The 15,849-nt window shown below is 50.0% G+C and overlaps 1 long non-coding RNA gene across 1 annotated transcript in view; it reads right to left on the bottom strand.

The window, feature by feature from the left end:
- Positions 1 to 2,997: 2,997 nt before the first annotated feature.
- Positions 2,998 to 15,849, bottom strand: part of LOC308189031 — a 52,869-nt gene continuing 40,017 nt past the window's right edge. The window contains exons 8-9 of the long non-coding RNA XR_013945954.1: positions 9,890 to 15,141; positions 2,998 to 3,175 (exon numbers count right to left, since the gene is read on the bottom strand). This is a non-coding gene — a long non-coding RNA (uncharacterized lncRNA). The remainder of the gene's footprint in view (positions 3,176 to 9,889; positions 15,142 to 15,849) is intronic.

The following is a 15,849-nucleotide window of genomic DNA, read 5'->3' as shown; positions in this document are numbered from 1 at the left end:
CGACAGAATGAATTATGGGGAAGGAGCTGTGAGTGTGTTTCCATGAAGCTGTTCCTCCGGCACAGCTGGAAGCTCAGCAGTTCATGAGATGTTGCAGAGGACCTGGTTGCACCATACCTCTCCACCTCTTGCTCAAGCTCCCCAGGTGAGCGCCTGGCTTTGGTTCCTGCAGCACCGCGCCGTGTGAGTGCGTATCCGCCAGGGACAGGCGTGTTGGTGCCTGCTGCCAGCCCGCTGCCTTCGCCTCCCCGCAGGGGGAAGAGGGGAGGAAGAGGAGGAATTGCTGGGCTTGCATTGCACAGCTGCCTGCATGACCCACATCCCTGCACCCATCCCACAGCTCAGCCTCTCAGGCACAGCATGGGAAGCACTGGGGAGCACCTACGCAGCCTGTTCCCTGTGCTGCAGCCACCCCAGTGACGGCGAAGGTCAGTTTGTAGCAGGAGAGGAAGTTTACTTTCAGGGAGTTCAGCTTTCCAACACCAGCAACAAGCATGGCTGAAAAACAAAAGGCCAGAGGGTGGGAGGAAACACATTTAAGAAGCTTCCTATGTGCAAAACCAGCTGAGCTTTCTCAGTCAGCAGAAGATGCTGCATCCCTCTCCCCTTGGTCAAAGGCATGCTGCGGTCTGGCAGATGCCTGTGCCAGAGTGTTATCTCCCATCTCTCACAGATGCCTGCGAGCAGGCAGCTGTAAATCAGGGTAACTTGGAGCTGTGCCCCCAGGAGTACTGCTGTGCTGGCACCATGGTGCTCTAAGCACAGGACCGACGCCCAGAGCATGTTCGCTGGATATGCAGAGGTTGTCTGCAGGCTCTCACCACGTCCCTCGTGGCTGGGAGAAATAACAGGCGCCATTCCTTCTGGCATGGAGGTAAAGGAGCAGATGCGCAGGGACGTGGTTTTTTTTGAACTTACTATCCTGAGGCTTACTCTGCATCTGTGCTGCCGGTGATACCCTGACCAAATCTGAGAGAAATGACAGCTGTGTCTAGGGAAACACCCTCTTTCCAAACATTGGCATCTTCCCCAGACATCTCCGCTTGATCTCTATGGCTCCTTGTTTTGTTGCATCTTGCTACAGAAGGCACCAAGATGGCAGCCCAAGAGCTGAAAGAGTTTGTCAGCTACTGCTGTAGCAGCGAGCTAGTGTTGGAGTGCTGTCACACTGGGGAATTGTGTTTTCTCAGGGAAAGAAGCAACAAACATAGCATCTCCACAGCCATGAGGGAAAACAGATCATGTCCTGAAGTCATTCTCTCCCCAGCAGTTCCCATCACTGGGTCTGAAGCAGCAGAAGAGAGAGGGCTCATCTGGGCACTGAGGGACAGGGGATGGTTTAAAAGTACGTCCATCCCCAGCCAAACAACCCCAATGGACACAAACTGGGAAAAGAGGCACAAAACATGCTGAGCTCCCCAGCTGAGCTCACCACTGGACATCACAGACCTGGGTGTGTGAGTGGTACCTCACACACATCTGTGCTGTGCCAGCAGAGCATAGGGCAAATAGTGTGGGGTGAGAAAGCGTGTGCTTGCCAAAGGACCAAGCTCAGCAAAGAGCAAGGCATTGCCCCAAGGAAGAAGGAGGGGTAAGGAAAGGATGCACGGAGGAAAAAAAGCAGAAAGATACAGCAAAGCAGCATCATGGAGAAGCACCAGGTCCAAGGAGGAGAGAGTGAACAGTGACACCACGAGGCATGATGCAGGAGAAAGAAGGACCACATGGATGGGAAGGAGTGAGCCATAGCTGAGGCTTCCAGAAAACAAGCTGAGAAAAGGTGAGAAAGGATGATGAAAATACAGTGGGTGCAGTACGGGGGCTGGCAGTGAAGGCTGCGGAGATGAGAAAGGTCACTTTGTGGGGTGAAAGAATTGACCTGGCCATACAAGGATGTCAGACCCACTCAAGAAACTGAAGTACTGAAGGTACAGTTCATCTCATCCCAAAGCAGATATCAGCTACTTCATGCATCCACTTCTCTCTGAGAAGAGGACCTACAGTAACTATGCCAGAAAAAGATGACTGCACTGCACAGATCAAATTCCAGTGGATGAATCCTTCTGTCTAACAACTCTCTGCTCTTGGGTGGCAAGCAGAAGGGCAGAGCTTTGGATGAGGGTTGCATCTGCATGTTTGAGGGTGATCTCCTGGGAAATTTTCCCCAGGCCTGAGCGTTACCCAAGGAAACATGAGTAGGTTTCTGTGCTGCTTCACTCCCAAACTTGACAGTGGGGAGGGCTCTCCCGAGGAAACTCCACAGGTGGGTTTCACTTTTGCTGGCAGCACCCATCTTGCACGTGTACTTCCACAGGCAGTGATGTCCAGGAGGACAAACCATGAGGGACAGCGGTACCTCACCCAGCCCACGGCTGCAGCACAGCAGTGATGCCCACAGGAGTGGGATTAGCCCCCCATGTGGCCACGTGAAGTGGGCTTGGGCATCTCTCAAACAGGGTGCCATCTAGGCCCTGGCTTGGGAAGCCTGCTGAGTTAGCCACTGCCATCGTCCTCTCCTCCCTGCTCTGTGTGCGGGTGAGTCAGTGCAGCATGGGCAGCTGCTGGTGTCCTCAGAGTCACCTGAGTCCCACACAGCCTGCTGCGAGCCCTGCTCACAGGACAGTGGGGACTGATCTCCTTACGGTGATTAACAACAGCCCTTCACATGCCTTGAGGTCACAGGGAGCTTTTCCACAGGCTTGGCTCCAGCCCTAGGGCAGCGAGATGCTCTTCCCACTCTTTTTCCCACATTGGTGCAAGGGAGGAATCACCCCTCTGCCCTGGGCTGGGTCCTGTGTCTCCCCCAGCTCCCCACGCCGTACAGCCCCTGCACAGCACAAAGGGATGCTGCAATATCAGCCAAACCAGGCCAGCCAATATGGAAAAAAAAGGAGGACACACAGGTGACTGAGAGACCAGCAATGCACACAGCGGTGTCTCGAAACCTCGGCATGGCTCTTTGGAAAGCTTACAAGGGGGTGGGAGGTGGAGGAAGTGTTTTCAACATTCCTTTATTAATAATATATGAAGAAAAATACCCTGAAATAATATGGTTGAGATCGGCAGTAGTTCTGGGGAGCTTGCCAGCTCCTCCTCCTGATCCTTCTGACCGATAGCAGCTGGAGGCAATGGGGACAACATCTCAGCCATGGTGACTTCTGAGTTATGCTTGGTGCTGTCAGGAGAGAGAGCGCAGGAAAGGGCTTAGATTTCAAGGCACGTAGCAAGTTCGGTTTAAGATGGGCTTAGATCTTGGCAAGGTTGGGACCTTTCAGTCCAGGTCCTGGATGCATGCAGAGGCCCCTGTGAAGCCCCGACTACAGCAGAGATTTAATCCAGCTCCCAAGATGTTGCATAAAGGTACAAAAACGTGAGCTTTGGTAGTAGCTCACCATCTGCCTCTAGGTACATGTAACAACACAGTAAATACCACTTGCATGTATTCGCAGATTTAATGGTCAGATAAGTGGTAAGGACGGTATGGAAAAGGTCTGCTTAGGAACAAGCAATATTAAAAACAGGCATCTCCATCTTTGCTACTACCACTACTTTGTAAGGGAAATAACGCTTCCATTGTTTAGGCCGTAAGTGGTCACTACAGAGGGTAAAAATAATTAGGGAGGACTTAATAGGAGGAATGTTATTTATCTTTATAATGTTTCTACAGCCCCGCCTGTGCTCAGGTGTTGCCACTGCACCCATCTCAAAGGATGTTAGCTACAAGAGAAAGAAGAGATTACAAAGAGAGATTACAAAAATGGTGTGGAAAGAGGTGGAAAGGACTTGTGGAAAAATCTTTTGCACCATAGGCCATCTCGCATGGCTTGTTGTAGAAGACTGAACACACTCAAGACTAGAGGAGGTCAAAACAACCTGCTCTACAGAAAAGGCTAGTAAAACATTTCTGTCTGTCCATTTCTTATGGCCCAGAGACAACCTCACCAGCTTTAACTGTTTTTCTTAGACTGCACAGACAACCTGCCCCAAGACACACCTCATGCCACAGGCTTAGGACCCAGCACAGGGCATCATATGCAGATGGACAGTCATAGCTTTGCCAGTTAGACATGAGCCCTCAGGTTTCATAATATGGCACCAGACACTGCACGATGGTTAGGAAGAAGGTCCCCCTGCAGGCAACCAAACCCTTAAGTGTCTGATATGAAGCTTTTTGTCTTGGCCTGAAAGCCCTGGGGTGCTCAGCACTGCCCAAAACAGGCTGCTTGCTGCTGCCTTAATCCAGCACAGCACTTCTGCCCTTCCACAGGCTTCACATGGGAACAAAACAGACTGTTCACTTTGCCCACGTTGGTATGTCCCTTTACCTTCAGCCTGGGCTTTTACTTCTGTTTTCTGAGAGATGCTGTTTTCAGAGGAGAAGTGCAAGCCCATTTTCCACAACCATCTCAGCATTCGCAGTCTGGGCCAGCTTTCAAAAAGGTGGTCAGGCACTGGCAAAGCACCTGAACGAGTACAGGCTGAAGAGCTGGCCATGAGCATTACAGTGGGATCTGGCAGAGGGCAAATTCCTTTATAAGTGCAGCAGCATCAGCCTGCTCAGAATAAAAGGCAGAGCCTCAAAATGAGTCATGTTTGAAACACTGGATGGAAGATGAGGAGAGTTATGTTTTAACGTCTTTGATGTGGGAGTGTGGACAACACTTCCCTGTGATGGCAAGGACAAATTTCCTGACTTCTGCTTAACACAAGAGATATGGAGTCAATGACCATGGCTGAGACTTATCTGTATTGCAGTATCACCTAGGCTATTAACTGTAATAATTACTGCTCGTCTCCTCTAGAAAAAAATTCTCTGTATACAGAAAGGTTTTCTTATGTGGCAGCATATGACAGATCATACACTTTCAAGATGTGCTTCTCCTCTAGATGTAGCCAAATCCTCAGGGAGAGTTTTGTTCATCCTTTGTATTGCTGTGGGGGCTGTCACTGGTGCCTGGTTCTTCCTGCCCCTAGAATCGATCACTTCTTTTTGCAGCTTGCTTGTGACTGCTTCCCTTTACTCCTGGCTTAGCCTAGCTCCCAAATACAGGGGACCACTTCCCTTTCTGCTGGGGGACAGTTCCACTTTCTCACTCTCACGTGCTAGCAGACTCTGGTTGCATTTAGGTTCCCAGTTCTGCACAGGGACAAGGTTTTCAAATTATAAGATGTCCCCGTGGAAGCTTCACCATGTTTGAGAGGGCGTTAGTATTCATACAAGTCAGGGAAGCCCTTACTGGAAAAGAAAAAACAACCACACTTTTGTTCCTACTTCTTGACAGTGTCCCTTTAACAGCACTCAACAGCTGTTAAATGGGATAATCGCCTGTTATCCTCATGTCACTAATTCAAATGCTAATGGCTCTCAGTGCATAAGAGGTTATTCAGCCATCCGGCACCCCAGGTACACTGTGCATGAGGAGGATGCTGAAGTGATTAAGCTTCCTTCTGGGACTCTAGACACATTTAAAAGAAATACTTCCAGATGAACTTGGAGAAGAGATGATGGCCAAGACGGAAAGGAAAATTGGGCCATGAGGATGCTGGCAGGAAGGATTTGCACGTTTTGATGCCTCCAGGGTGCTCCATTCATCCCCATGGAGAGAGACCCCATGCCTGCTCCAGCCTGAGTGCACCCCCCTCTGCCAGCAGATTTAACCAAGGCTGAATTTGATTTCCAAACGCATGACCACTACTCATGCAGTGGTAGAGCTCAGAAAGCCCAACTAAGGGTCATCATTTCACTGTCCTGGATAAACTGCTGTCCCAGCAGCACACTGTCCTAGCAGCACAACTCTTGCTATCAATCTGGAAAGAGAGATGCCTCTTTCCAATGGCTGGCTCGCTATTAGCAGGTGACAACAGGCTCAGTGTACCTCCAGCCACCCAATGCAGCGTGCCATGCCGCAGGGCCAACAGCCTGCTGCTGCTTACCTCTGTAGCAGGAAAGAGGCTGTAAAAGGCAGCAGCAAATCCTTAAAATCAACACCGATTTTATGGAGCAGAGGTTGGAACTGGATCTGCATGTGTGTGTATACCAAATGCAGATCGGTGTATGCATTGATATGTCATGTCTACTATCTCCCAGGTAGTGAGAGAAGAAGCTACAAAGATACATAGCATCTCTGACACAGTAATAACCACGGATTGTGTAGATGCACTGTTAAACAGGTCACACTAGTACCTGTCAATGGCCTACTCAGCACAAGAGTAGAGACAGAGTTAAGCCTGAAACTCTCCTGTGGTGAAGCTGCTGATAATACAGGGCCCACGAGGCAGTAGGTCTCTGGTGTCTGCTATTGCCTTTAATAAAGACTGTTATCTGTGATGCACAAGGAAAGAAACAGCAGTGAATTTGTTTTCTGCCACAGGGGCTGTCAATGTGCCTCACCAGAACCTCTTGATTTCCAAGGAGGATGCCCAGATCCTAGACATTGCTGTCACTTATCTAGAAAGTGGAGGAGGAGAAAAGGGGAATTAACAGATGAATGTAACACCCTGGACAAGGAGATACAGAAGGTGAGGAGGGTAAATGGCTGGAAAAGAGGACATCTTTTCCACTGCTCAGCCATCCTCACCTGAAAGGCTTGTGACCACATTCTCCAGATGGAGAATGAGCACTCCAGCCTATTTTTCTTTTCATAATCAATGAGCACTCCAGCCTATTTTTCTTTTCAAAAATCTACTTCGGTATCAAAACAGTGGCACACTTCTAAACGTGGTCTTAAACCCATGAAGACCACTATTTTTTAAGGAAATTCACTGGCCAAAGCACCTTCCATTCTCTGCTTTAACTTAAAAGGGATCCTGCATTTAGGCCTTTAGGCCTGAGCTGGCCTTGCATCGCCAACCCCCTCAGTACTCTTTTCCTAGCTGTTCTTACTCCACCTCTTCTGACAAGTTACTTATGGCCAAGGAAAGTTGTTCTCCTTGCACTTTCAAATATATATATTTGATATATATTTATATATACTTAAGTATATATACATATCTGTTGCCATGGCAGTGGTGCAGGTTACAACCAACAATTTTAGGCACACAAAGTTTAAAATGGCAACCAAGTTACAACTTGGTTAACTCCGTGGCTAACAACTCCTTTGTTTCCTTCCGGGACACAAGGAATGGATGCAGCCAGCTAGCTCACGAGCACTGGAAGGCCTCTGCTCCGCAGGCTCAGGGGTGACAACCATGCCACTGCGGCACGTCCCCTCCGTGCAGCTGCAGGCCTGACCCAGTTTCTCCTCGGAGCTGTCATGGCAACCTGCACGGTCACACTTGCACGGTGAAACATGGATTGCTCGCAGCAGGGAAGGGGGACCCCAAAAAGTGTGGGGGATGAGCGGGAGGGGCCTCATCTTTTTGCTCTGTTTCTTGCATAGCACCTTCTCCCTAGCCATCAGCAAAGCCTGGCTCGATACCGTAGCAGAGAGGTTGGATGCAGGAGAAGGAGAGAGCTGCCACTTATCCTGGTGCTGCTTTTTCCCCCAGGAGGAACCATGTTTGGCCTGGCTTTATACAGAAATGAGGCATATTCAACTGCTTCACATAGCTTGAGGCAGAGGCCGCCTCTCCTTCCCTTCTGTCCCCACGAACGCGAGGCCATTGTCCACCCAGACCAAACGCGGCCCAGAGGCGGCAGCCTCACAGCCATGAAATCTGTCAGAAGAAGGACAAGCAGGACTTTGCCCCAGAAACCTCATCAACCTGAGCAGGAGGGAAAAATGCTCTGCACCATGGGGCAGATGCCCAAAAAATCACTCCGTTGTCACAGGGAGTAAGCAAAAAAAAAAAAAAAAAAAAAAAACTGTCTGGGAGGTTTGATTTATAAAGGGAAATGAGCTGTAAGATAGCGTGCCCAGCCTGGCTAAGCAACGGCGAGTGCAAGAAAAGCGAGCAGCAGCCAGCAAGCACCGGAAGGGCCTCAGCAGCAGGGAGAAAGGCACCAGTGTGCTCGGAGGCAGTGAGAAGCACAGAAAGTGCACGCAAAGTAGGAGTGCCGGGATGACATTTGAAAAGGGGAAAAATTCGGCGGAGCAGCAGGAAAAGCTTCCTGACAGCGAGATGTATGTGCTGGAGCCATCCCTCAGGAGCAGCCCTGGAAGCCTCATCACTTGGCATCCGACAAGTGAGCCAGAGGAAAGCTGCAAGTCCTGGAAAGGCCTCATCCGAAGCTCGCTGAAGTCAACAGCCAGGCTTGCATTAACTACAGGAGGTTTGGCTCAGAGACCAACTCTACAGCTATGGACAAGCCTGCAGGGAAGAGAGGAGCTTAGGGAGGTGACCAGGTGGCCCTGGGTCCAGGACAAGCAGTCTGCTCCCAGCAGGAGCCAGGAAGCAAATGGGGATGGAGAAAGAAAGCATCCCTTCTCCTTTAAGGCAGCGTATCTGCCAGCAAGGAGTTGGTCCGCTCTGGCCACAGCGCAGAGTCAGGGCTCAGGCTTCTGTTAGCTTGGGCCCCTGGGAAGGCCTGCTGCCAAAAAAAAAAAAAAAAAAAAAAAGGCAATTTTGCTTTAGTCAGGGGGTAGGGCATGGGTGGATGGGAAGGAAAAGTGAGGGAAAGAGGGGGTGAAAACACACAAGAGAGAAAACATATGTACTGTGTCTCTGGATGCTGTGCAGCAAGAAGCCAGGCAGGAAGGAGCTCAGGTCTGGGGGAGGAGGCAATGGATACAGGCAGGAGTCACATCCAGAGCAGCTCCAGGGAAAATACTGCTTCCCTCCAAGCAAGGAAGAGCCTTCCCCTGAAAAAATATGTTAAAGACATCCCCAGAGCTTGCTAAGTCACCAGCCCTTCCCACCACAACACATTTCGCCGATGGGAAAAATCCATGCTCAGATTGCCCTTACTCAGGACTGGCATCCCAGCATTTCCTCCACAGCCTGACACTAAATTTCACTTTCTCATCCTGCCCCCCAAACAAAAGCACCTGTGCATGAAGAGCAGCCATGCATTTATGTAGTGAATGGCCAGGTGTGAACAATTAAAGAAGTAACTGAGCTATACACACAGCAGCCCTGAAAGTGCTTGGTGCCTTTGCTATCCATCACTGCTTTTACTACTGTATCCCTTTATTCTGATGCACTGTCCTGTCCATCCAAACTGCAAACTCCACAGGGCAGGAAATGACAGCCTGTGCTATGACCAAGCCAACAGAAATAAATGGATTTAAAGTGGAAAGCCTAATTTAAGAGGAAAGAACATCATAGAGAGGTTGCACATATTTCCAGATCAGGCATCATAAACCCAGGGAAATCAGAGTTAAAGTTATGCCTAAAATAAATTCAAACTTGTTGAAGTGTGGCAATGTGCAACTGAGGCATACAAACAGCCTGAATTCTGCCCTGCAGTGACACATAGCCATATGATTGTGATTAAAATGTTTTAGTACTTGTCCTCCTAGACTAGATTACCCTGATAAATACAACATTTTTTCATATTTCCTTCTCTTGCCCCTCCTCCAGCAAGCCTGTGCCCCAGGTAGCGACACCAGCACCAATTTCACTGCCTACCAGCAAAAATGATACGTGTCACGGGTCTGTCACATCTGTGACGGGAGCCCCAGGCTAAGCCTTGTCTCAGAAATCGTGTCCCTGCTGCCACCAGGCCCCCAGGCGCTGGGAGAGGAGCTGCACCCTGCATCAGAGCAGTGCTCACTGCTGCTGAGGAGAAGGGAAGGCTTTCCCTCACGCCTTGTATACCGCTGTAATCGACACCCACCTATTTATTTTATGAGCTCATTAAAACCTAGGTTTTTAAGTGCCAAGAAAATAAAAGGGAAACAAAGAAAAATCATCTGGATAAACAATTACGGCTTTTTGTCAAGGACTCAGGAGCTAATCGAGTCCAGATCTGTTCCACACTCACATTTACATGCAAAATTGTACTTACTGAGCTAGAAAAAAAGTCCAATTAGCATCAGGAGCCAGCTCTGCCCACAGCTAGGTGCACGCAAGTCCTGAGGAGCAAGCAGGGGCTCCCTGGGCTAGCAGAAGGCAATGCCTGGCCCCCGATGCCTGAACTGGCCACGTAAGGGCCAGTTTTGCCCTGACTGCCCCCAGGTCCGGTCTGAAATGACTCTGCATAAGCCGTATTTACATAGGAGTGTGTGTGGCCTGAATTGTCCCCCTGCGTTTAAATATTGGGCACTAAGTCACAGCTGTCCCCTTGTTTGCACTTTGGCTGCTGGGCAGCAGGAACACCCCAGCATTAGTCAGAAGCAGACGCATTAATGAGCGAGCAGATATTTCATAGTTTACAGTTTATCATTCTTTTGTTCACATAAATACACACACACCCTGTCTCTGCTTCTTCCCCCTGTTGACTTCCTACAGGTTATTTTATTTGGCCTTTGTCAATGGCTTTACAAAGAGTTCTACTGTGTGGACATGCACCTTGCCACCAGCAGGCTTTCTGTACGTTGCACTGAATCCCAAGGAGTCTCATCCGGTCCCGGAGCAGCTGCTCTGCCCAAGCCAACAAGTCATTCTCTGCATGTGACGATCCCAAGTAAATGTGCAACCAACAGTAGCTGCCAGCAAAGACCTCTGCCTCAGGAAAATATTTACAAATCGCATCAGATGGAGGAAAGTACCGTCACCTTTGCTGTGTGGAAAGGCATGATGCCGAAGCCTGTGATCAGCAAGGTAATCTGTGACACAAAAGGAACAAACTCCTCTTCTTTGGGATAACGCTCCCACTTCTCCTTCATCCCACTCCTCTACTGTCAGCAACATTTACAGATCACAGTTCATGATTTAATGACTCACAGACGGACCATGTCCAGTATAGGAGAACCTCCCTTGTGGTACTAGCTCTTTGTGATTCGTATGCCTAATGGATGCTAATTGTGAATCGTGAATATTTTTTATTAAACAAAACTCTAGAACTTTTACAAGTATAATGCTGTACAGTGGGCTCAATGGGAGCCAGTTTGGATGTCATTTTTCGTGTGTGAATAGAATGGCTTTTCATAAAAAAAAAAAAAAAAAAAAAAAAGCTTATTTGCTGACACTGAAGTTTCTTGTGGGAATACATCACTTTTTTAATTAAATTTTCATCTGGAAGATTTTTCGGGTCAAAAATGGAATTTCTGGTCAAAACCATAGCAGGGAAGAACACACAGGAAGCCAGGCTGTGAGGCGAGCCGAGCAGAGCCTCGCGTCCCAGCAGCTGGCTACATGGCGGAGCTAGTGGCGTCCTGCCACACTGCCACCCCTCTTCCAGCCACGCTCAGGGCACCGGGAGCATCCCTGAGCAGGGGACACAATGAGGAGCCATCAGGGCAGGGGCTGGTGGGCAGGAGCATCATACACTGCAATGGGATCTAGGGGAGGATGCCTGGTCCTATCCGCCTTGCCCCCCCGTATCGGCAGAAAGCACCTTCAGCAAGAGCATCGGTGCATGCCCTGGGTGGCCGCAGGGCTTTATCGGCTCCTGTGCTCCATCATGAGCCCCTCTGCATGGAACAGCTCAGCCAGGATGCTGCAGCAGAGGTGGGGATGTGGTGGCGACCACAGACAGCCTGCTCCTCAGTTCACCTCAGAGAGGGTAGGTCACAAGCGTTGCAGCTCCGTCACTGCAGCTGGAGGAGTACAAAACGTTGTCAGAAGGGATCAAAATCAGGCCTGGCACATGTGTGTGTGCGTGTGTGTGTGGTTTCACAACGCCTCCCTCTCCGCCCCACCAGCCACACCAGTTTCCTCAAAGAAAAGCAGAACAGCAGAGCACAGACCCAAAGCTACGCAGCGATGTATTAAAGCCTTGTTTTTCCCACTGCTTGAAGAACTGACCCAGCCCCCTCAAATGTTCCCAGCATATTTGAATTGTGAGTCAGAGACCACAATGGAGATACTTGCCTGGCTTGACAAAGTTTAAACATCTCCTGCCAAATAGTAATCGCTGATTTTGCTCCGTCACTCGTGAGTCCTGTTTCTGCCGCCCTAACCATGCAAAACACACTGCCACACTGAGACGGCCAGCATTACTTCTCGGATGCTTACCTGCAGCTTCTCCAGTTCCTCATGGCCTGTTTTGTGCAGAGCACTGCTCACACACAGGATGGGAATCTGCAGGTACTGAAAGACCCTGCCCCTCTACCCATGGTCAAGGCAATGAAGAGAGAGGATAGAAAGAACAGCAGCAGTACTGAAAACTGAGGCCAGAAAAGGCTTCATCTTTGCGGGCAGGGTCTAACATTCAAAATAAAAATGTCAAGACAGAGATATTCACGGATTGGACCAGCAGCTCATCCTAAGGCCTTAGAGTTAACCTATGAGGGACCAGCACACCCTTTGGCCACCACTACCACCTCTGCAGTAACCTCTGGCTAAAGGGAGCAGCCAGGAGCAGGAAGCATTAACCGTGTCATTTGCCACAGCTAAATTCACCTGCTGCCATGAGTTAGTGTCCAAAGTAACAAAATTTTCGCTGCTCTTTGCCCTGCAGATGCAACAGGGCTGCAGCTGTCAGTAAGCCTCCCCTCCCATCTGCAACGGGCTGCGGCACTGCCGGCCATCAAGCAGGCATGCCAGGTCGCTCTGCCTTCCAACACATTAACCTGGCAGTACCCAAAAGCCTCATCTGCCCCTGCTTTTTTTCCCAGGGCAATTTTTCCTTGCTGCACCAGTAGAAATGCTGCCATCCAGGGGCAGAGCTGAGAGCAAACACAGGCCAACGCAGCCTGGCCTCCACTCGCCTGGGCAATGGGGAGCTGAAGCACGTGCCCTGTGCAGCCTCGAGTGCCAAAGGGCAACTTGAATGCTACTGCTGCTGTTTCAGCTGCTGCATTCAGGCCATTCCCGAGCAGTTTAACCAATACACCAGTTCACATTCCTCAAGACTGCTAGTGTCAAGCAAGGTTTTAAAGAGTTCCAAAAGCATTTGCTATTTAACTTTCAAGTTGAAGACCAGGATGTTATCCGTAACACATTTTCAGTTATTATTTGGCTATAGGTCACATGCATTTCCCATTTTTAAATTTTTCTGTACGCTCATGAGTGCTCGAGTCTCTTTTTTTTTTTTTTTTTGTAATTAGCTTTTTTCTCTTTTTCTTACATCGAAAGCCAAGATTCCCAGGTGATCTCAGCACTCTAGCAGGGAGACACAAGGGCTTCAAGGAAATCCCCACCTATCGCCCTGCAAGGCTCGAGCTGGCAGCGCCACTTTGCTCCTCACCACCCCAGCTCTTGCTCCAGCAGTGGAGCCATGTCAGGAAGACTGAATGCTGAGAAAAAACTCAGACACAACCAAACCCTCCAGCACTGCATGAGTCTGAGTCTTGTGTGTGTGTGTGCTCGCTTCCTTGCTTGATATTCCTCTTCTTTCGCAGCTAGAGTTAATATTTCTGCAGTGGATTCATGCTCGTACTTGCACCAAGAGATCCTCCCTACTATCTCCCCCATCGCCCAGGCTGCAGTGCAACGAGCAGCCAGCTGCTATCCACCCCTGCTGCCTGTGGTTTCAGACAGCTGGGCTACAAACCGGGTGAGATGTAGGAGTTTCCGGGTTCTGGGTTGCATGCGGAGGAAAGAGGTGACTTTGGGTGCTTCTCGTCTTGCTCTGCAGGGGCGCTGACTTTCGCCTCTGCAACACCTGCCGGGGGGAGCCTGGGGTGGGACACAGAGCCAGCAAGAAGAAAAACTTCAGGCAAGATTTGCTCACTTCCTTATTAGTTGCCCTTGCAAAAAAAAAAAAAAAGTTATGAGAAGGCAGGTCTGAGTGGACTTCATGCAAACAAATGCAAACACTGCACTTTGACATCTCTCTGCTTTTAGGAAGGGGGAGTGTTTGACTGGAGCCACTGCTAAAGCCCTAGACAGAGACCCAGGAGCTCTGCAATTTCCTTCCCAGCTCCGCCTCAGGCTTTAAGTTTCAGGACTGTGGTGTCTTGCTGACAAATCTGAGCTGTGCTAAAATGAAGATAAAATATTAATGATCCCTCCAAACTTCCCACCCCCTGAGCACGCGCTGCCCTGAGCGGTGCACATGTGCTCGCCTCCCCCATCGCAGTGCTGGCAACACGGCGATGCCCAGACCTGCGCCCTCCAAATGCCCCACGGGCTGCTCCTTAGCACGGGGGCAGATCCTGAAGGTGTGTAAGAAAAAACAAGCAAGAAAAATCAGCTGAACTCTGCAATGTGAGAGAACACCAGGCTGGATCCCAAGCCCATTCAAATCGATGAGAGGGTTTCCAAAGCATTGTCTGAAAACAGTAAAAGCAGTGTTAAGTACTGTGGCAGCGGGAACAGATTTTTCAGTCCTGGCTGATGGGTCAAAGCTGGACAGAGCACTGAAATAACCCACAGAGGGGATTGCTCCATGACAGCCATGCTGGGAAAGCCATGGGGGAGCTCGTTTAGCCACTGCCCAGATTACTTCATATGTCCACATCCATCAATTTGGCATCATCCATGAGCAATAAAATGTGCCCATGAAAAGCTGTCTACACCAGCTAGAGCTATTGATCAGAGACAGACCAAAACAGGAGGCAAACAGGGGTACTGTAAGATTGGAGCAAGGGGCCTCAAAGCTCCTTGCCTCACACGGTTCAGATGAGGCCATCAACCAAGCCTCGAAGGAGAACTGCCCTTGCGAAGGGTTCTTCTGCAGCCATCTGCATGAGACCACTGCCATCTGAGCTGAAGGGAAAGCCTCGTTGTACAGACACGGTGAAAGGCTGGGCCAGCTACGGCAGGGGGGCTGCAGTGTGTTTTTAGAACATGCTATTCTGGGCAACAAGATTTGGAAAGTGGGTCTGGAGGCTGAGCCAGCCTCACGGTGCTGGCCCTGAAAACGTGCCTTTCTTGAAAAAGTCGTTCTGAAGAAATTTGGAATGCAGTCTGAATGTAAGCAGCTTTCTGCTCTCCATCCTGCCTCAGAGGCAATGCAAGAAAGAGGAATCCAAGGGGCATAAACTGGCTCTGAAAGAGACTCAGCCCAAGGCTCGGGCTTCCTCCTTAAACCAGAGAGAAAGCAGGCAGCAGCAAAACCACTGCATATTCACACGGAGATCTTCTGGTGCTGTTTGCAGGAGCAGTGGCTGCGAAGTCCCCTCACAGATGATGTGCCTCCACTGTGCCATCGGCTGGGTGTTGAGGTGGTCAGCTGTTCCTTGGCCATCCAGACGACTCCTATTACAAAATCTGGAAGAAAGATGGAAGCTGAAACCAGAGAAGCTGCAAACAAGGGCTAGCAGCCTCCCGTAGCAGAGCAGGAAAGGCTCCCCATGCATGGAGAGAAATGCTGGAAGAGAACACTTGGGACAGAACACTGTTTTAGTGGTAGGCACTCAGGAAACACAGGTGAGCACACAGTGTGCAGCGAGCCACCAGCCCCTCGTGTCTGGCACTCAGAAATGAGTATGTTAGGGGCCTAAAACAAAAGAAGCACCTCTCTCCTGCCCTGCGAACCCACAGCAGTTACAACAGCAATTGTTCCCCTCCAAAGCACTGCTGTCACATCCATCCCCCAGCAATCTGCAACAGCGATACGCCCTCATGGACAGGTTTGGCGCAGCAGCCTCCCCAGCCAAAGTTAAGTTTTGTATCAGGGGCTAAAGATCAAACCCTATCTCTCCGAACACACCTTTGTTAGTTTTGGCTGCACCCTTTCAGGTATCACCTGCCTCCCCAGGCAAACACGTTCCTGTTCTGATCTCCACCGGCCTGATGCACTCCTCTGAGGGCTGATTTCGCCTGGCAGGTACCTTACCTCTGCACCCACTGCATCCGCAGCGAGCAACCAGGGAAGGAGAGCTCTCAGACCACAGTGGCTGCAGTGAGCATGGTACAGAAGGAGAAGGAAGGAGCTGGAAGCAGCTTCACCATCAGGCTGAGGCTGGGCTTTGCTGG

The sequence above is a fragment of the Anser brachyrhynchus genome (genome assembly GCF_964034855.1).
Source record: "Anser brachyrhynchus genome assembly, chromosome: 2".
Lineage (NCBI taxonomy): Eukaryota > Metazoa > Chordata > Aves > Anseriformes > Anatidae > Anser > Anser brachyrhynchus.
The sequence above is the reverse complement of the archived record's forward strand: the minus strand, read 5'-3'. Positions and strand labels throughout refer to the sequence as shown.